This window comes from Rhinolophus hipposideros (assembly GCF_964194185.1).
Source record: "Rhinolophus hipposideros genome assembly, chromosome: 10".
Classification (NCBI taxonomy): domain Eukaryota; kingdom Metazoa; phylum Chordata; class Mammalia; order Chiroptera; family Rhinolophidae; genus Rhinolophus; species Rhinolophus hipposideros.
The window spans coordinates 16,054,590-16,075,149 of record NC_138056.1 but is presented as its reverse complement, the minus strand read 5'-3'; the positions used below and the strand labels follow the sequence as shown (position 1 = coordinate 16,075,149).

General features: G+C 47.8%; 1 pseudogene across 1 annotated transcript; it reads left to right on the top strand.

Annotated features, from left to right (window-relative positions):
• The first annotated feature begins 10,737 nt into the window (after positions 1-10,737).
• On the top strand, positions 10,738-11,605 carry LOC308503369 (large ribosomal subunit protein uL10-like; annotated as a pseudogene). The gene has a single exon. The product of its transcript is annotated as a large ribosomal subunit protein uL10-like (transcript).
• Positions 11,606-20,560: the final 8,955 nt, after the last annotated feature.

The window sequence follows — 20,560 nt, the reverse complement described above, 5'->3', positions numbered from 1 at the left end:
CACGCTAAGCTCCTCAGGAGGCTCTCAGGGGGGTGCATTTGTGTCTATGGGATATCTCAGCAGTTGTGTAGAGCCCGGGCAGATGCCTCTAGGATTTCAGATCACAGGTACACGGGGTGGGGGAAGGTATGCTAATCCACTCGGAGCTATGCTGTGCCCCCACCCCCCGTGCGTCACAGGGGCACAAGGGCCACCACCTCCATTCATTATGAACTTGCTAATCATTCCTGCTTAACAGCTAGGGAAACTGAGCCTCAGAGAGACAAAGTCACTTCTTCAGGGTCACGCAGCCAGTGAGGGACAGAGCCCAGATTTGAAGCCAGGACTGTCTTGCTCCAGAAGCTGACATGTTAAAAATCCCCAGGAGATTTTTATCTCTCAGGGGTCTGTGCTCAGGCTCAGAGAACGCGGCCCCATCCTTACAGCCCTAGCTCCCCATTCCCACCTGCACTGACAGCATCCACACACGTCCAGCCCCAAGTTAGAGGGCCTCCCGTGTGGTGGGACCCCAGGTCCTGATATAATAGCCCCTGCCCTAAAGCAGCCCTTAGGAAGCCTGAGAACAGGAGGGGTGGGCATTAGGGAAGTGTCCACTGCCCCCTCAGCAGGGTCTCACTCTGGGGTGAAAACTGTTCTCACTGGGTCTCCCTCAGCGACTCTGGAGAATGGGTCCACAGAGACTCTGACTCTCTTCCCCAGAAAGGAGCCCCTACTGCCCTTGGGGGGTCAGATGGCTCTGACAACAGGCACCCCACCCACCCCTTCTGTTCCTGACCTCCCTTTCTTAGGACACCTATTCCCAGACTCAGCCTTGAGGCCCAGGGAGAGGCCTCCCCTGGTTGCCAAGGCAACAGCTCCATTGTTCCCACTGCAGGAGTTTAGCAGCCAGGCCCCCTCAGTTCCAGGACCCAGCTCTCCCCACTATTCTTGAGGCAGTGGCGCCCGCAGGGCTCCATTCTACTCCTCAGGGCCTCTTTGTCACATCAGGATGCAGAGGAGGGGAGACAGGCTGACTGGTCACCATGCCAACATCACATTGCCCACATGGAGGAGGGGCTGGGGCAGCCCGACATGCAGCAGTCTAGTGAGCAGTTGGTCAGTCTCTTGGGTCACCTGTCCAAGGGTCCCTGCTACTGGCCCAGCCACAAGTCTTATGGACCAAGTCTTGTGGGAGAGGATTTTGCTAGCTCTCTGTTTTTTCACACAGTTTGCTCCATTTTTGCATGGTTAAACAAAGTTTGGGGTTTGGGTTTTCCTTTGCCAATACTCATTTTCAGGCAGCAGGCCAGGTCTCAGCTGTGGAAGAGGAGCCAGGCTGTACCCCACCACCCAGCCTGAGGGGGGCAATGGCCTCTCACCCATTCACTCATTCACTCCCTCTGGATCATTCACTGAACAACATTCACTGAGGCTGACTCAAGACCTTCCCACTAGTTGCACGTTATTAAAACCACTTTACAGAAGGAGAAACTCTTACTCAAAAAGTCAATGGCCCTAGGAGCTCAAAATATTGTCAGAGGCAAGATGCAATCGCAGGTCTGCCTGGCTCCAACATCACTGCTTTAAAGTCAAGAAATTACGTTCTCCGCGCCACTGACAGTATCTTGAGTATCTGTACACAATAAGTAGATTGTTTATCGACTAAAAGTAAAGTCATTACAAGGAAGTTAAGGGCAGGGTTCCTGAACATAGTATGCAATAATGGATGGATGGATGGATGGATGGATGGATGGATGGATGGATGGATGGACGGACATAGTGAGGGTAACTTCTCAGAGTATTAAGGGCAATAACCTGGGAGATTCCTTCACTAAATAAGTACTGAGAATGTGTATGTGCCAGGTACCACAGTGGGTACCAGGGACATGATGGGAACAAGACAGATACCTGGTTGCATGTATGGTGGGAGAAGCAGACAAGTAAACTGCCCATCACAATGCAGTGTGGTGAGATATGACAGTCCAGTCGAAGCTGACCTCGATGGCATTTCTTGTCTTTTCAATCACTAAGTCACAGACCCTTTGCACTGAAACATCGTACAATTCCTCTAGGACAGTTGTTAACTGCTTTGGTTACGTCATGTACTATCATCACCATTTTTCATCATATCTGTATACCATCTGCTGTTATTTCACTCATATGTTTCTTTAAACTGACTCACTTACTAAGCTCTTAAAAACTTATGTAAATCTAACATGGAAACTTTGTATCACTACCAGACATGGAAGATCAACATCATGGGTAAAATCAATTCATTGCAATCAAAACAATGTTATTAAATTCTGGGGAGATAGTGTTGCTGCAGTCTGATTCTAAGACCCACTCTCTTATTTAAAAGGGAAATTCACAAGCGTCAGTGAGGTGTCAGAACCACGGGTCCCAAGTGATTCCTTCTCTTGGAACTAAAAGGCTTGAAAGAGAATTAAAAAGGGAGGAACTGTTCTTAATGGGCGATTGAATGTTATTCAGGGGCGAGCAGGCTGTGATGAGCCATTTAATGTTATCTCAGGAGCCTGTCTGTGCTCCCACTTGGACAAACACTGATGAGCCCTGCCAGTTCCTGTACAGGTTACTATGTCCCCATGTCCCCATGTCCCCATGGAAGAGCTGTGTGGGTTAAAGGAGATGCAGGGGCTTGCCGATGGCCCCTCTATGCAGTTCTCTGGGGTAGTGCTATGGGCTCCACTATGGCGTCCCTGCTCTGCACCCCACCTGCCATCTCCACATCAGCAATGTCTGGTCTATTCCATCCACTTCTCCACACAAGCATCTGCTCTCCCCCTTGAGAGGGGAGCCCCAAGGACAGAGATTCCCCCCTTCCTTTGTGCAATGCTCAGCAGGGCCTCAGCCACGGCAGTGACTCACTGGCCTTCTCCAGGATTCTGCAGCTAATTGGCTTTTGACATTTTCCCTTCCAAGCATGTTATAAGAGAAAAAACACACGGGCTAGCATTACGCACAGAGGAGGCAGGATCAGAATCTCCACATCCTCCCTTTTCCCCTAATACACGCGCGCGCACACACACACACACACACACACACACACTCATCACTGTTGCTAGTCCCTGAGAGTCTACCATTAGTGCTTCATTCCTTTTCATTGAAGTACTATTCCAGTTAAAACAAAAACCAATTTAAGAAGACACTTTGCTTATCATGTGTTCTGATTCCATTTATATGAAATATTCAAAATAGGCAAACATAGAGGGACAGAAAGTAGATTAGTAGGTTTCCTAGGGCCAGAGGTGATGGAGGATTGGGGGTGATAGCCGAAGTAATGGGGTTCGTTTTTGAAGCAATGAAAATGTTCTGTAATTGATTGTAATGATGATTGTACAACTATGTAAACATACTAAAAATAATTGAAGTGTACAATTTAAGTGGGTGAATTGTAGGACATGTGTATTATATCTTGCTAAAGCTGAGAGAGAGAAACAGAAAGAGATCACACGGAATCCTTTTTCAAAAATGTGGCTTTGGCAGAACAAATGGCAGGTGCCACAGCACAGTGTGAGCGCCATGAAGAACACAAGGGCTACGAGGTAGACTGGCTGCTGATTACCATCCGGGAGAGTTTAAAGAACTAGAATAACAAGCTCTGGGCTTTAAATTAATGGCTCCAAGACACAGTCAGAGAACCAAGGACTTCCTATAACTGCCCTAAGAGAACGTCTTAGGATTGTCCTAAAATAAAACCTCTTACTGGGAGTGAGGTGATGGAGCAAAAAATCAGATATGGATTCTTATCCTGGAGGTTGCTGCCTGACAAAATAGATTGAATTCAGAGCCTCACCAGATTTCTTATGTGAAATTTAGGGCAATGATTAGGAAAGATCAGAGTCCCCCAAATTAGAATAGTGATAGTCAGGAGAACCCAGTTAAATCTGAAAACTTGAACCTCAGAACCCCACCAAGCATGTCTCACCAGTAGAAACAGCCCCCCCTGCTCTGCCCCAGGAGGCTGGCCCGGCTTGCTTGAGGCCTCTCTGACTTCCAGCCTCACACGTTCCCCAGACCCATGGCTAAAAACAATCCCCATGTGCGGGGGTGCCAATTATAAAGTTTGCCAAGTAGATGCTTAGATGCCAACATTTCCAAATTTATAGGTATATCAAGGAAACCCTGGGGAATGTTCACAGGGATAGGTTTTGACCATGCTAGAGAAGGGAGAAAAGAAGGTAGTTTTAAATCTGGCTGGGTTTTTCAGTCGGGCTGTGCTTATGAAGTTGGTGTGTCAGCTCAACAATCTGGTAAAAGTTCTACTGTTACTTCTTCAGTTGACAAACTGAAGCCCGAATTCAGTGATAGTCAAATGAAACTGAGAGGCAAAAAAATTCCCAGCTATGATGTAGAAGAAATCCAAAGATTTAGGAAGTTAGGTATGGTGAAGTGGATTTATCACATGCAACTGGCTCACTCATGCTTTAACTACTGGGGGCGTCCAAAAATTGTACACAAGTGGACACTTTGGTCAACGTTGCTCAAGCGGTAGTTTGCCGTAATAAGAAGTGTCTGGACACTGATGGTGACCACTGTGTAATTGCAGAAGTCAAACGTGACTTGTCATCTGTTGATATTGGCGTATATTGAGTATTACAATTTTAATACAGCTTTCCTTTCTTAAAATGTGTATGGATACATTTTGGGGGCACTCTCTGTATATCCCTTGAGAGGGACCAAAGGACTCTCCTGTCACCCAAATATAGAGATACATTGGTGAGAACAGCTAAGTGGTATAGTTGCAGTCCTCTGTACGTGGGGACAGTGAAGACACTTCCATTGAAATGCGTTCCTGGGTTTTAATGGGGATGAGATCCTAGCATTGGTTGTGTAGTAACACTTAGTGACCATAAGCAAAGTGGACAGAGGAGGCAGCTGGGCCAGAGTGAGTCAGAATAGACTGACTCATAGGGATCTTTGGTGATGGCTAATTGATTATGAATACCAAGGACTAAATATATATGGAGTATTGTGTTAAGGTCCCACCTGATCTTTATAATTTAAAAAAAACTGGAGATCTAGAGATCTGACAAAGTCTCAGGATATCAGAGGGTTATAGGTTTTCATAAATTCCCAGACCTGTAATTCCCAGATGTTCACCTGTAAGTCAGGTGAATAGAAAAACTGTGTACTCTGTACCATATGACATTGCAAATTTATACCATAAATCTTTGCCCCAGTTTTCCCCCAAGGGAATTGTGGTCATTTAGTAGAGTGAGTGTGCATTGGGAAAAGAGACACACCAGACTTTTCAGGGCTTATTCCTGCCTCTGAGAGAATTGCTATTCCTGGTCATGGGTTGAATGGGAATTAACGAGAGTTGGGAAATAGAGTTTGGGAGCAAACCATTTCATAGTGAGCCAAATTGAGCCATAACCATGTTGTCATTATTTCTCTAGGTCCTAAATGTATAGTTAAATGTATATACTCAGCAACCTGCCTGACCTATGGATTAATAAGGACTTTCATGATAGGAAGGAGCAAGTGAAAACACAGGGTGAGCGTCTCCCTAACAAAATAGTAAATCAAAATCAATGCCGCGTTTCTCAGAGAAGCACAGAGATTAGTGCCATCCCAGAAGATGAAAAACTCAAGGTTGGTGACGCAGTGCTGGGCTGTCCTGGAATCAGCTTGTCCAGGCTCATGGGAATTGTTATCACTTATCCACAACTGTTAGGAGAAGTTAACATTACCTCATCACTTCATCTTCAGTGACGTCACTTTGGTAGCTCGAAATTGGCCATGGTGGGACTATTTGAACCATGGAAATTGGCAAACACTACAAATTAGAGACTTTTGTTCCCTTCGGAGAGCCAGTTTAGCAGCAAAACACTGTTGTTCCCTATCACGTCCTCATTTAACTGACCTGGGCGGGTGTATCTTGGACTTTGAGAATGATGGCAGATTACGTAAGAGCAATCAGACTGTGATTTCAATTGTATACTTGAAATTTACTAAGGGGGTAGATCTTAAGTGTTCTCACACACAAAAAGGAAGAAAAGAAGGAAGGCAGGGAGGGACGGAGGAAGGAAAGGAAGGAAATTATAACTATGTGAGATGACCAATTACTTAGCTTGATCTTGGTGATCATTTCACAATGTGTACATATGTCGAACGTCATGTTGTACACCTTAAATAAATACAACTCTTATTTGTCACTTATACCTCAATAAAGTTGAAAAAGAAAATTATTAACAAGGCTGAAGTAATTACTTCCAGCCTCATATAGACAGATTAGCATACTGTCCAATGGAACTGAATTGACCCATAACCTGTATTGTTTATTGTGTATTATTATTGAATGTAATGTAAAACCCCATTCTCTCTGATGGACTGTAAATACATTTGGATACTAAAGTTCTTTGCAATTAACATAATAACTAAAATGTATATGCTACTGTACCAATGGAGACTTCTATGTCAGCTGTAAAATGAAAACAGTAACCCGTATGTATGTCCAGCTCACAAAATGATGATCGAATGAAATTGTATATATAAAGGAGCATTATACCGTGTTTCCCCGAAAATAAGACCTAGCCAGACAATCAGCTCTAATGCATCTTTTGGAGCAAAAATTAATATAAGACCCAGTCTTATTTTAATATAATATAAGACTGGGTCTTATATTACATAATGTAATGTAATATAATATAATATCATACCGGGTCTTATATTAATTTTTGCTCCAAAAGATGCATTAGAGCTGACGGTCCAACTAGGTCTTATTTTGGGGGAAACAAGGTAAACTTTAGTGTCCTGTCTGGCTAAACTTGGTGCCACTTCCTCAAAGAGGGTTTCTCTGATGGTCCACCCTTTATCAGCCTCCCGTTAGATGCCCTCAGAGAAACTTGTAGCTATTTTGCAAGGATTTGCCCTAGTTTCTACCTGCACATCTACATTTGTGGCTATGTGATTCATGCCTTTCTTCTCTACTAGATTAAAAACACTGTGAGAGTTGGACGTTCATCTGCTTTGCCCACCACTGACTCCCCAATCCATAACAGAATACATACATACAATAGAAACTCAATAAACATTTCTTTAAATAAATGAATGAACTGAGTTCTATTCCTTGATCCCTTGCAATTAGACCAATTTATCTAGATGAAGGGAATCTTTACTACCATAGAATTCATGTCATAAGTCTCATCCAATCAAGTCTTGATGACTGCTCTGAGCACATATTAACTTCATGTTACAGTTTCAACTGTATGTCATTTATTAAGATCATCCAACCTCTGGATGACTATCCAGAATGCTTCGTAGTGGTCAGGGTTCCAGCAACAAGTGGGTAGCCCTCAGATGGGGTGATTGAGATTTCAATAAAGGGGCTGGTTAAATAGCGTGGGCAGGATACCATCCCAAGCCCTGCATGGGCAAAGGGACGGGTAGACACCAGGATGTGGAGAGAGATGCTGTAGCAGATTGCCACCTGACAGTCTTTAGAAGAGGGAGGCAGTCAGCACATGGAGACTCGGCTGGGAGAGAGCCACAAAACACCCCAACTTCACTCTTCTCCCACCTTCCAGTCTCCTGTTGATTGACACTTGTTGGCTGAACCTAACAGAAGCCGAGAGGGCCTGAGGGCCTGAGAGCCCACAGATGCGTCCATAAAAATAGGCCTCCAAGCAGAATGGTGAACGGATGGAGAGAGGATCAAGAGGAAATAATAAGCTATCCAGCCCAAATCTGAGCCCCCCATAAACATCGTTACTTAACTGAGAACGTCTTTGCTTTTTCTGTTTTCCACTGATGCCAGGCCTGTTCTCCACAATATCCAGTAGTCATTGCAGATGGATGTTTTCCCTCCCTTTTTCCCTCAAATTTCAGTTTGAAGTTACGTTGATCAGGTGGGAGACTTTCCTGCCAAGCACTGTTGGCATGATCCCCTTCAGATGTGCTCCGCCCTTGGTAACAAGTCCATTTTAATGTAAGTCTTACTTCAGAAGACCCAGTTCTGATCTTTAACCCTACCTGAGCAGTCCCCAGGGCTTGCTTTCTCTGTCAGAATTACCACATGCAAGAGTAAGAGAGATGCAAACATCATTTGGTCTTGCCATTTGAGGTCCCACCTCACCCCCTGTGATTCCTGCAGCTTCCCAGGGCTTCCAAGAGCCAAGGTTCCACTGGGAAGTAGCCATTACCCATTCCCATCGTCTCCCTAAGGCCCAAAGTATACAAGCCAACTGTAAGCTTCCATCTCAGGGACGCAGGGCCAACAACACCTTTCTTGCTCTTGAGGACAGGTCCCCTACATACTCTCATGCATCCCCTTCCATCTCTGGAATTCAGGGTTCAAAGTCTCTGTCTCCTCATCTCTGCCTTTCTGGCCACAGCGCTACACCCAGGCCACCTGACCTTTCTCTCACCCGACCTCACTGCTCAGCACCTTTTGCCTCAGACCAACAACTCTGACATGAAGCCTTCTGGCTACAGAAGATTCTGACCCATATAGTCATAGGCTGAATATGTCCTCCCTATCCAAGTTTTAAGATTTCCTTTTATACACTTAGGATAAACGTCTAAGCCCTAAATTGTTATTGAGTAACTCATGCCACTTCTTTCCTCTTTTCTGGAACCTAACCTCCATTTTCCTCAGGGGCAGCGGCATTGCTCTTCCCTTGTTTTCAGAGAGACTGTCTTTTTCCTCTGCGCCCTTCCCCACTGGATGAGCAGAGGGAAAAGGATGCAGGGACCATGGGATCTCCTTGCCTTCCAGCCCAATAGAGGTTCCGACGCTGTCCAGGAGGATGGTGTGTCTGGGAGAAGGGCTGATGGCGGGGTGGTCCCTATCAGCAGCTGTCCTGAGTGACCAGTGCCTGAGTGGGTTTCCAAAGCCAGAAGCACATTTGCGGAGGTTTAGGTTTGGGGGTTCAGGGGAATGTACTGATGGGAGGGGGGCCAGGTAAGGAAGCCGGCCCTGATCTTGGTCTAAACCAGAGACACTCCATGGCCCCACCCAACACCCCAAATTCCTGCCTGCTGGGCTTTGGGAAGCCTCCCCATCCTCTCACTGGGATGAATTCTTTTCTCCCCCTAAATCTTTTAAACATTGAAAAGAAAAAGCCAAAGCCAGAACTCCAAATACAATAAAAAGCAAAGACATGAGGAAAAATAACTAGGGATAAAAGCCTTCAATCCCAGCTCCAGACAAGATGCCGCTCTGACGTCCTTGGGCGCCCTGAGGGATTAACCCTCCGCTGCCCGCGGGAAGCCACCTCCCTCCGGGCGGGGGGCTCCGCCCCGCCCCGTTTCAGCGGAGAAGGGTGGTTGTCGCCTTCAGTCGGTGTCTGGATACACGGCTTTAGTTCTCTATTTTTACCCAACCTGCCCGAGCTCATCTCCACCCCACCCCCACCACCAAACCTTTTGTCTCAGCTCCTCCTTCCTACACCAGAGTCAAAGAAATCTCCCCGGTGAGACTGAACCGTAAGCCAAACCCTTTGGGGGCATGAAATGGATGCCTCGTGTGTGCTTCTCACCGTCCCAGACCCTCCATTAGCGACACAGCCAGCGCGCCTTCGGCATCCCATCTTTGTGCCATTAATGACAGCTTTTGTTGTCGTGTGGGCAGAAAGCAGTGGACAAAGGACCCCAGATGACGTAAGCCACACCCCTTACCTCCTCCGAGAGCCCGAAGAGAGGCTCCTCTACGAAGGAGAGACCAGGGAATCCTTTTAGAGCCCCCATTTTCTAAAGCACATGCCAAGTCACAGTACAGTTTACCAAGAGCAGCATTTTTACCACTCCAGTAAAACTACATTTGTCTCCGTTTTTAAACAAAGGGGAACTTGGGTTGAGGTTCCTGAACCCCAGGACAGCACTGTGCGATAGCAGGACCTGCAATCACGCAGCAGACTAGAGATCTCTAGTGAAATCTGGCTTGAGGGTCCCCACCCCCAGGCCAGTGGCACCTCAGCGGGTCTCACACACCAGCCAGGAGCCAAGTGCTTCCAGAATTGCAGTGAACCCTGGGGTGAGTTCCAGTGGAGCCACACATGGGAGGTGGTGTATACTCCTGGGACTGTGGACAGAAACACTTGGGAAAGCAACCTTTCTCCGGCCTGACTGAGGCTGAAGTTGTTATCATTTAAGACACGGATGGAGACCAGCTTGTTTGTTCAAGTCCCTCGGATGGGGAGTGTCTAATAGATGGAGAGAGAGATTTGGGGAAGGAGAGAAATATGTATTAGACACCAGGAGCTTATTCGAGAGGCTCTGTTAAAGTGTAACACGAGCACAAACACACACACACACACATACATTCATTTATTCTTTCCAAACATAGTGACTACACCCTAGTCACTTATCCTGAGGAAATATTAGTGATGGAGACAGACCCGACCCCTATTCTCAGGAGTGTTAGTCTAGTGCAAAGGACCACACTCCAAGGATCTGGCTTCCAGCCCGTTTCCAGCCTTGACCTTCTGCTCAGTTGCTGCATCTGTAAAACGGAAGTACCAGGTGCTCTTTACTGCCTTATGGAGCATTCGGAAGAAGAACGAGCTGGAAGATGATTTGAATTAAAAATACGTAAATTTGCCTATTGTTTAATTTTAATTAAAATACAACAGGACTGTATATGCCCCGAAGAACTGGAAGCAGGGACTCCAACTCCTTTCACCAGGCGTCCTCGTGAGAGTGACATCGTCTTTAAACCCTGAGTGGCAACCCGTGACGCAGAGCTGGGACGTCCAGGGAGGCAGGGTGACCTGGAAGACCCACGACTCCCTCAAGATCATCCAACCTCTGGAGACCGATCCAAAACGCTTCGTTGTGGGAGCAGACAAGGTGGGCTCCAAGCAGATGCAGCAGGTCGGCGCGTCACTCTGCGGGAAGGTGGTGGTGGTGATAGGCGAGACCACCGTGACGCACAAGGCCATCCGAGGGCATCTGGAAAACAACCCAGCTCTGAGAAGCTGGTGCCTCATATCCAGGGGAATGTGGGCTTTGTGTTCATGAAGGAGGACCTCATTGAGATCAGGTACATGCTGCTGGCCAATAAAGTGCCAGCTGATACCCGTACTGGTGACATTGTGCTGTGTGAAGTCACTGCGCCATCCCGGAACACTGGTCTGGGGCCCACGAAGACCTTCTACCAGGCTTTAGGCATCACCACTAAAATCTCCAGGGCACCACTGAAATCCTGAGTGATGTGCAGCTGATTATGACTGGTGACAAAGTGAGAGCCGCAAAGCCACACTGCTGGAGATGCTGAACGTCTCCCCCTTCTCCTCTGGGCTGATCATCCACAGGTGTTTAACAACAGCTGCGTCTACAACCAAGGCGCCTGACATCACACAGGAAACTCTGCATTCTCACTTCCTGGAGGGTGTCTACAGTGTTGCCAGCATATGTCTGCAGATTGGTTACCCCTTCTATCATCGATGGGTACAAGTGGGTCCTGGCTTTGTCTGTGGGGACTGATTACACCTTCCCACTTGCTGAAAAGGTCAAGGCTTTCTTGGTTGATCCCTGTTCATTTGTGGCTGCTGCCCCTGTGGCTGCCACCACCACCACTGCTGCCGCAGTCCCAGTCAAGGCTGAAGCACAGGAAGAGTAGGAGGAGTTGGACGAGGATATGGGATTTGGTCTTTTTCACTAATCCCCACAGCGCAACCAGCTCAAACAGCTTTATTTGTGAAACAAGGAAATAAAGACTTATTTCTCTTTAAAAAAAAAAAAAAGCAGGGACTCCAACAGATACTCGTGCATCAATGTTCACAGCAGTATTACGCAGAACAGGCAAAGGGTGGAAGTGTCCATCAACAGATGAATGGATAAACAAAATGTCTATATGTACAATGGAATAGTATTCAGCCACGAAAAGGAGTGAAATTCTGATATATGCTAGAACATGAATGAACCTTGAAGACATTGTGCTAAATGAAATAAGTCGGACACAAAAAGGCGCTTTTGTATGATTGCTGCTATGTGAGGTTCTTAGGATAGGCAAATTCATGGAAACAGAAAGCAGAACGGAGGTTACCAGGGGCGGAAGGGGAGGTATTGTTTAATGGGTACAGAGTTTGTTTGGAATGAAAAAGTTCTGGAAATGGATAGTGATGATGGTTGTACAACAAAATGGTAAATTTTATGTGTATTTTACCACAAAAAATTCAAATATATGTATATATGATAATGTGATGTACAATAAGAAATGTATGTTCCATCCTGTCCCCTGGCACAGAGCTCCTAAAACTCTTGGAATTTCCTAAGTGATAAGAGAAATAAAGGTAAAAGAAACATCTTTTGTTATTCAGAACAAGTCCCTAGGAACCACTCCTGAGTTTGTTAATGAAGTGACTTTTGGGAAACCCCTCAGAATGGGAGCTGGTTGCCAGGGGAACCAACTTTGAGATTAGAGGGTTGGAACTTTCAGCCCCTGACCTGACTTCCTAGGAGAGGAGACGGGCTCCAGGTTGAGTTAATCACCAATGGCCAATGATTTAATCAATCACGCCTAAATAATGAAGCCTCCATAAAAAACCAATAGTATGTGATTCTGGAAACTTCTAGAGTGCTAAACATGTGAAGGTGGTGGGAGGATGGCATGCCTGGATTGGGCATGGAAGTACCAGGCTCTTACACATACATTGTCCTGTGCATCTCTGCCATCTGGCTATTCTGAGTTATATCTTTTTATAATTATCTAGTAAGTGAACTGATTGCCTGAGTTCTGTGAGCCATTCTAGCAAATTATCAAACCTGAGGAAGGAGTCATGGGAACCTCTGACTTATAGCAAGAAGGCGAGAAACACAGGTGACAACCTGGCTTTGCGATTGACATCTACAGGCGGTTGGGCAGTCTTGTGAGAACGAGCCCTTAACCTGTGGGGTCTGTGCTAATTACAAGCAGTTATTGTCAGAATTGAGTTGTATTGAGGGACACTCAGCTGGTGTCTGAAAAATCAGAGAATTGCCTGGTGGGGAAAACCCTCCACACATTTGGTGTAAGAAGTATTCAGTGACTAGTGAGTAAAGGAAAGAAGTGCTTTCCTTTCAATATTTAAACTTCTAGCGGAAGTTAGCGAGGAGGAAAGCACTTGTTATGTGATTTTCTCAGCAGGACCTTTTCACGTGAAGATGGGACAATTGTGAATAAAGCAATATAGGCCATTACTATTACTTACTAATCCTATTACTGATCTCACTTTTTGCAGCACTGGGATAAGCTGGATTATTTTTTTCAGTATATTTCTCTGCCCACTGATAGTGGACTTGGCCTTGTGACTTGTTTTGACGGAAGGAATGTGGGCGGAGCTAATAGCTAGCCAGTTCTGAGCCAAGGACTAACTATATAAGGTTTAACTCATATAGTCCAGGAATCAATAACACCTATTTGTTCTTGCTTAGCAGCATTTGAGGGGATGTTTGTCACTTAGGCATCTTGGTCAAGAGGTCTCCCTCTTTGAATACCTAAAACAGGATAGAAAGTGATAGAAGAAGAGGGCAGAAATGATGCCATTATTGACCAGGCTCACCAGGAAAAAGAGGCTGGGTTGCTGAGACTCTGGTGGCCATCAAAACCATCTAGAGACATCCCCTGAAACTGCTCCATGAACACAGGCTGAAATCTGAGATGTGACCTCTGCAGCCGCCACTCTAGCAGCCCCCATGCATAAACATAGCTGTCCAGTCTCTAAGGCGTCAAGAATGTCATGGCAATCTGCTGATTTTTTTGGTCTGTTTTCCAGTATTTATGGGGTAACTTGGGTCCATTCTCTTTGGGAAGACATTTAACAATCAATCAGTGTCCTTCCCCCGGTGACAACCCGTGAAACAGGGCAGGGGCAAGCCCCTAAAAAAAGATTCACATGTCAGAGGATAAGATGGAGAATGCTGCCCTACATTATGCAGATGCAAGGGAAATGATGTTAAATGGGAGGTGACTAGGTTTTCTTGACTACACCAGGCAGTTTTATGCCTCTTGACTGTGGCCCATGAAGCTGCAGGAATATTCTCCCTTCCTTGTAGGTCCACCTGCCCCACTTCTAAGCTGCTTTTGCAATCAGCCCAAGCAACACCAACTCTGGGAGGTTGTGGTAGGTGGTATTATGGGTCAAGATATTCACCACCCCTCTTCACTGGCCTGATCACGTGGAAAGATTATACTTCCTGCTCCATGTATGGCCAACTTAATCACATGACTTGCTTTGGCCAATGAAATGTGAGTGGGAGTGACATATGACACTTTGCAGCAGAAGCCATTACAGGGCTCTGCCATCTCTATTTTCACTCTAACATTGAGACCAGCCAGTCCCACACAGAGAATGCACCTTCACCTTTGGTCCAGAATGAAGAGAGCATGAAGCGGAACCACAGGAGACCTCTGGTAGACCTTGATTGTTTTTGCTACTTGAGATGTTGGAGTCACTAGTTATTGCAGCATAATGTAGCCCCAGCTGACTGATGACTCCCCAGGGCAGATTCCAGCAGCTTCTTCATTCATTACACCCCATGAGCAATCCAGTTATATCAATTATCTCACTGAGAGATAATAATCGTTCACTGTCTTCTCCATGGACCCCAAACTCCCCACCATCATAGCCCTGTATTATTTTACCTGGGTTCCCCCAATGCCTTGCACAAGGCATGGAACAACAGTAAGCCCTCAAAAAACAGGACTGAATAACTAGTTTGTCAAACGATCTCCACTGTCCTCTCCTCCTCAAGGAATGCAGCCCTCTTCTGAGACCCTTTGCACATAAATCCCTGTCTTCAAGATGATATCAGGTGACAAAATTAAATCAAAGAACTAGCGGCTGTTAAACTGTATGAAATTGCTATCCTGAGTAACAGGAATTCTGAGAAGTGAGGCCTGGAGGGTAGAGGACTTTCTAAAGGATGTCCTCAAGTTCCTAAAGTTAAAGGCAACCAGATTCAACACATCCATTAGGCTGCAGCACAGGAGGGACCAGGGGAAATTGAGCCATCTGCTCAGACTTCTGTTTTGGGGCCGATAGAGCTTGTCTGCAAGGCAGTTGTAAAGAGCCTATCCAGGTCAAGCTCTCAGATAATGGCTGTCGCTGGAACCTGGAATGTGAAACGCCCAACTCAGAAGTCCAGTCCTGTCCTCGCTCACCTGGTAAAACTTCAGCTCAGACAACTGCCACCTTGGAGAGAGGGCCTCAAATCTGTGTCTCAGGGGTTCATCCAGAATCAACCTCCAGATAGGGAGGGGCAACACAGCTCTCACACAGTCCCTCAGAATGAGCCCACACTCTCTAGTGCAGGGTGTTACCAACAGGAGGGCACCCAGTCTGATTTCCGAGTACCTCTTGCTTTTCATAATATTTATTTTCTCACCCTACCTCTCTGTGTGTCCAACAACACACTGCTTTATCTCAGACCCTGCGTCAGAAGCACTGCATCCCAGCAGGGAGAGCCCCAGGCCAGGCCTTGCTGCCCAGTTACCAGGGGCAGCAATTGCGTCTTCTGGGTGCTGAGCGGAACCAAACCACAATATTTACCCCGGGGGCGGACACACGTGCTGGGTGATCAACGCGAGGAAAGTGGAAATGAGCTGATGTTTTGGCTCCATCTCCTGCAGAGTTCGTGTTTGTTTTTCCAATGCCCTGTTCCAAGAGGGTGTACACTGAAGGGGCAGTGTGTACAGTCTGTGTTGCCCCACTTCTCTCACCATTCCCTGCCAGCACCCATGAGGACTCCAGAGGTGGAGTGTGGGGGCCCAAATTAAGTGATGGGCGCTTTCAATGCCCTTGGGAGCAACCAGGTGCTGGACGGAGACACAAGACAATGTCCTGTAGTGTGGACAGGGATACACAGTGGCTGGACCTGAGAATGACCTGGCGTGGGAGGCCACGGTCATTGTGAGTGGAGGCAGGTAGGTGGGATGCCCAGTGGCTTGACACGCCCGAGAATGGGCACGCACAAGGGGGCAACACTAGGAACCAACCCACCCCTTCCCCTCCCCCCTTCCCCTCCCCCCACCCCAAAGCGCACGCTGCGGAATTCTGCCAGCACGAAGCAGAGTCACGAGCAGAGCCAGAGCAGCGGAGCGGGCAGGACATCATCAGCGCTGGGAGAGCACGCGCGCGTGGGTGGATGGGGGGAGGTGCTCGCATTCGCCTGCACCCCGCGCCTCCACCAGCACCTAGCTCTATCCCGCATCCGTGCGTCTCCTCACCCCAAATCTACAAGAAACCCGGGGGGTCCCGGAGAGCCTTTGGAGGGGCTGGGGCAGGGGCTTCCTGGGGCGGAGCGCATCGCGCACCCCAGGGGTCCGCCCCCCCAGCCCGCGCCGCCTCCCCCTTCCCTCTCCTGGCCGCTCCCGCTCCCTGGTCTCCGCGGCCCGCCCCCGCGCGGGAGCTCTCAGGGCGGAGGCGGCGCGCGCAGCGGTGCGGGGGCGGTGGCGCCCCGCGGGGCGGAGCGGGAGGGGCGGGAGCCGCAGAGCGGGTGACGGGGCGCGCGGGCGGGGGCGGGCGCGGGCGCCAGGATCCTACGCAAGCAGCGCGAGAGGGGATCCTGGGCGCGGGCCCCGCCCCCTCACGTGCCCGCGGCGCAGGGCCGCGTGCCGCCCGCGTGACCGGCAAGCCCCGCCGGACCGCCGCCTCCGCGGCCGCGCGGTTTCCAAGCGTGGAAGGGAGGCCCGAGCGGTGGAGGCGGGCCGGCCTGGGGAGGCTGCAGGAAAGGCTGCCTCGTGCAGCCGCCCCTCTAGGCCTTGGGACCCCCGGCCCTACCGCCCAGGAGTTGGGTGGAGGGGCTGCTGAGCTTTGCGTGCCCGAATTTCGGGCAGGGGAATGGACCTCGGGAAAGGGAGGTCACCCTTGCCTAACCTGCATCTGCCCATGCACTTTAATAAGGGAAGTGAAGAGCAGGATCTAGACATTAAACCTAAGCTTGGCTTGGGAGAGAGGCGGGGAGGAGATTTTGAAGTGGGGGGTGGGATCTCCACAGCACCCTTAAGTCTCCATTGTGCTGCTGCCGTGGCGTCCCCTCTTGGATGGGTTTCCACCACCAGACTCTTGATTTCGTTTGGGTCAAGTGCTCTGCCTTACTGAGCCTAGGTCCAGTGCTGAGCTCAGTACACGAGCAAGAATCGGACATCTTCATGTGGGTCAGGGACCTCGCTGCCTCCCCGACCCCCAAACCCTCTCCCTAAAATGGTTGATGGGATATCTGTCAAGAACCAGTGAGCAATAGAGGCCAAGGACAGGCCAAGCACCAAATTGAGTGTCCACAGCAACAGAGAAGGAAACCCATCATCTGTGCCTTTGCAATGTGTCCTTAAGTGACCCATGTTCTGCAAGGTGTCAGGTGCTGAGAGCATCTCCACAGCCCTGCTGCTATCTTGAAACTTGTGTCTCACTGGTTGCTACTTCCAATGGCTGGTGAAATGGGGTGGGCACTGCCAGAGGGGAAGAACTCTAGAGTGGAGTCCCTCCCCTAAAGTTAGTAAAATGTCTCCGTGAAAAGTGTATATAGAATGTGTGGCAAGGAGCCTGGAAGGAAGGAGCCAGGGAAGCCACTTTTTTTCTGCTGAAAAAGGAATAGGGGTGTCAGGTGTGGAGGGGAGGACACTGAACCTGACCCAGGTCCACATTCCTGGTCTCCATGTGGGAAATCATGGGCTTGCTGTGTCCTCTCGAACATGGATTATTTTCCCTATATAATCCAAAAGTAATTTCCCAGGATGGTTGTCCTATGGAAGGCAAAACACAATATGTCCAGAACTTAGTGTGTTCGTGTCTGGAATGGCCAGGGAGTGGAAAGGGGTGGAGGCAGGAAGATGGGTCCCCTTTGACTATGTGTCAGTTTGTCTGGACAACTGCCTTTCTACCATTGGCTCTTCAGGAAGCCACTTGGCTCTGATCACTCATTTATTAGGTATGTATGAGTGTGGTCAATATAATTGAATGGCTATTGAGTGTCAAACACTATGGAGAAAACAAAGGAAATGCCAGATAGGATCCTTAACAGGAAAGAATTCATATCTCATGGGGAAAGTCCTACATTCTTGAAATACATACTTAAGGAAATACAAGTGGTTATATGAGGTTAAGAGCCAACATGAGTGGTGTAGACAAAGTGCTTTGCTAGAAGGGAGAGAGCAACAGAGGTCAAGAAGCCAGAAAAGAATGGGAGGGATTTGAATAAATGGACAAGAGCTGGGAAGGCGCCTAGGTGCTGAGAACTATGTGAACAGAGGGAGAGGGAAAGGGATGTTTGTGACCAGTTGTGGGGACAGAGTCCCAGAGAGCAGTTTCCAGGCTCTCGGCCTCACGTGGAAAGGTGTTGGCTCTGTTATTGGATGGCCATCAGCTGTGATCAGATGGCCCCATCCGCTGTGGCTGGGTGGCCATCAGCTGTTATCGGTTAGCCATTAGCTACTCATATAACTTCCGTGGCTACGCTAGGGGCTTGGTTGGTTGGTTGGCAGAGAAGCGGACCGCGGATTGTGGCTAGCAAGTGCGGTTAGCAAGCGGATTGTGGATTGCGGGTCGTATGGATCCTACTTTTTGTGTCTCGACCAGCTGCCAGCGAGAATATAGTGGCATGAACCCCCTATCTATGGCTCCGTTGTTGTTCCTTTTTGGCCTCACTATAGTCTGTGTCCACCCGCCGAGAGCGGGACCAGAGACCCTGCATGACACCAGTCCACGGGTCACAGAGAACGCTGGTCTGGCTGGAACAAAGGATTCAGGATCAGGGAACGTCAAAGATCTCCTTAATGAATGAATCAACCAAGCCCCAAAGCAGAAGCTTCTGGGTTCCCATGCAGCCCCAAGTTGCCCAGTGTTGTCAAGCTGAGCTCTGCTCTCCTTTGCCCATACAGCATCATGGCACTCCAGGCCCTTTGTGATTTATCCCAAATCTACCTGTTCAGCCTCACCTCCTATTTCACCCTTTCAAGCCGACCTTAAAGCACAGAATGACCCCTAGGCCCCAAACATGCCTTCTCCTTTCCTTCTTTTGTGCCTTCACTTTTATGCTTTTCCCTTTCTTTGAAATGCCCTTTCCTCCCTCACCATTTCTGCCCACTCAAAGACACAGCTCGAGTGCCAGCTCACCCCTCAGCCAGATGTAATTTTCATCTGAGTTCCCACAACGTCGTGTCTGTACTCTGTCTTGGCACCCCACATTCTACATCGTATTATGGATAGGTAGCAGCATCAGCTTTCCAAGTCGGTACCGCTAATTCAACCATTTTTCGTCCTCCCCATCCCTGACAGCCTGGTGCAAGCCACCGTCCTCTCTTGTCTGGACTGCTGTGCTGGCCTCCTGACCAGTCCCATTGTTTCCCTCTTGCTCTTGTCAGTAAGTTCTCCACACAACAGCAAGGGTGATCCTTTCAAAACATAGATCATGTCACCCTCCTGCTTAACCCCCTGCAGTGTTTTCCTATCACACTCAGATGTAATTCAAGATTTACCATGACATTCAGGAACCTATGTCATCTGGCCCCATCTACGTTTCACATGCTCACTAAGCTCTAGCCAACCTGGTTTTCTTTCTAGTTTTGAAATACTCCACCTCAGCCTCAGAGCCTTTGCTCTTGTTGGTCCCTCTTAATGGAGTGTATGTCTCTCAGAATTTACGTGGCTCACTCCCTCACTTGGTGCCTCTGGTCAAATACTTTCTCCTTAGAGAAGTGTTCTCTGACTACCTTATCTAGACCTTCTTACAAATCACTCTTCGTTTCCTTATTTTTTCTTAAGAGCCATCACCGCTATCTGAACCATATTACGTTTATTTGGTTATTTATTTACTGCCTGTCACTGTCATGAGAGGGTAAGCTTCATGAGGTCAGGAAATGGTCTTGTTCACTGATGTAGGAATAGTGCCTCCTCACACATGGTAGGTGCTCAGTTTGTTAAATGAATAAATGCGTGAAAGAATCTTAACTCTGCTATTCAACCATAAGCTCCTTGAGGGTAAGCGTCATGTTTTATACATTTGGGTTCCCATCCCCAACTCCTAGTTACTTACACATAAGTCCACTCAAATGCTTGTTGAGTAAGTTTCAGATTCTGTGGAGACTATCTCCAGCTGACCCCTCCTCTCCCCGCCCCCATTAATGTGACTACACCTGTTTAGAAGACCAGGAAATGGTCTTTACCTATTCTGTCACCTTTAAGGATATCCTCATTCCAGGGAACCCTGGAAAGTCCACAAGATCACTGTTCTTCCGTTCACTGGTTGTGACCCACGTTTTTTTTTTAATGAAATAGAACAAATGAAATATTGAAGTGTAAGGCTAAGTTCTGTTGTCTTTCAACGTATTTTGTGTGTGTGTTTATCTTTGGGTCATGATATAAAATCAATATCCCATTGTTGGCAATGGTTCAAAAACTTTGAAAGTTCTAGATGCCCTATTAGATGGCCATCTGTAGAATGTGTGCTTATAATCTTAATAGTTAAATAGCTAACATTTGTTGTGAGTGAACTCTGTTGCAGGCACTGTGTTATACACTTTCACACACATTGACTCACACAGTCTTTATAACAATTCTAAGAGTAGGGTGCTATTATCATTCCCATTGTACAGAGGCAGCAAGTGAGGCTTAGAGAAATTAAGTGACCCGTCCATAATCAC